The sequence below is a fragment of the Marmota marmota genome, unplaced genomic scaffold (genome assembly GCF_001458135.2).
Source record: "Marmota marmota marmota unplaced genomic scaffold, marMar, whole genome shotgun sequence".
NCBI classification, from domain to species: domain Eukaryota; kingdom Metazoa; phylum Chordata; class Mammalia; order Rodentia; family Sciuridae; genus Marmota; species Marmota marmota.
In genome coordinates this window covers 16,639-17,802 of record NW_026006858.1, presented here as the reverse complement: position 1 = coordinate 17,802, position 1,164 = coordinate 16,639, and positions in this window count along the sequence as shown.

Below are 1,164 nucleotides of genomic sequence, written 5' to 3'. Positions count from 1 at the left end.
CATCTCCTCCCCACCCCCCCACCTCTAGCTGCAGCATGGACTGGAGGACTCCCTGTTGGATAAGCACAAGTTCTCTGCCCTGGCTTCTGCTTTTCCCTCAGGGGGCGCGGGGCCATGAGCAATTCTTAAGTTTCCACCCATGGGGATGGCACTTTTTCCAAACCCTTGTTAGCATAAACAGGAACCAATAGCATTGAACCAACAGGTATATACACCACTAGCTGAGCACAGTCAACTGGAGAATTGTTGTGAAATGCTTGGAGGTAGTTTGCATCTTGTAAATTCAGAAGCTGGGACTCCTGGGGAAAAAAGTTGGTGGTGAGCTTCTGTGGTCTGCTGGTGCCGCAGTCTGGCTGGGCACACAATCACGAGCCACCACACAGCTTGTAGATTCAAACAGCAACTCTTTATTCCCGAACTCACACCAGCCGTCTACAATCACGTTCTGGGGAAATCCACGTTCTCCGCCCAAATCCACGTTCTCTCCCAAATTCACGTTCTCTGCCCAAATCCACCTCCACTGGGCTTCAGTCTCCCAAAATATACTGTCTGAATCCCGTGAGAACTCAAGGGGAACTCAGGCAGCAGGATACGCCCTATTCCCAGCAGGAATAATCTTAAACCTTAAACCTGGAAGCTAAACTGGGAACGCCCTAAACACGATTATGTTAAACCGGGAACACCCTAATCCGCCCTGGTCCTTGAGCAAGGTCAACTACATTCAATGTCACTGCAAAATGTCAGCAACATGGGGTACACTGGCAAGGAAATTGTCATACCTACTTGGCTAATGGCTCCCAGCATGCTGGAATGCCAGTGAGTAGAGTCTCCTATCAAGAGCACCTTGGCTGCTGAGGCCTGCCACTTACTAGGAACCCACTCGCCAAGAGAAGCAGAAAATTCAACTTTCACTTACAGGGACTTTTTAGTGTGCTTGTTCATATAAATCAATATTAATGAGGTTATTTTTATATATAATTTCACACATTAATTATTAAAAGTAAAAAAAATAGTTAATAATTAGACACATTTAACTAATTAAAACAAATTTTTAAAACTGAGACATAATTAGTACATGGGGGCACATTCCTATAATCCCAGTTATCAGGAGGCTGAGGAAGGTGGGTTGCAAGTTCAAGTTCAAGCTCAGACCCTGTCTCAAGA